This window comes from Narcine bancroftii, chromosome 4 (assembly GCF_036971445.1).
Source record: "Narcine bancroftii isolate sNarBan1 chromosome 4, sNarBan1.hap1, whole genome shotgun sequence".
NCBI lineage: Eukaryota > Metazoa > Chordata > Chondrichthyes > Torpediniformes > Narcinidae > Narcine > Narcine bancroftii.
In genome coordinates this window covers 228134188-228134509 of record NC_091472.1, presented here as the reverse complement: position 1 = coordinate 228134509, position 322 = coordinate 228134188, and positions in this window count along the sequence as shown.

Below are 322 nucleotides of genomic sequence, written 5' to 3'. Positions count from 1 at the left end.
TTTTTTATGCATCGTCCCCCATTTCAAGACACCATAATGTTGGGAACATTTGGCTTCACAGGTGTTTGAGTGCTCAGGTATGTTTAATTGCTTCATTGGTGCAGGTATAAGAAAGCTAGGCTTGCTTCTAAGCTTTGATCGCCTTCAAAGTTTGTCATTGCATTTTATAACATGAGGACCAGAATTGTGTCAATGAAACTCCAAAAGAAGCCATTATGAGGCTCAAAAGCAAAAAATTAAAACAATAAGAGACCCAAACCTTAGGATTATCAAAATCAACTGTTTGGAACATCATTAAGAAGAAAGAGCGTCCTGGTGAGCT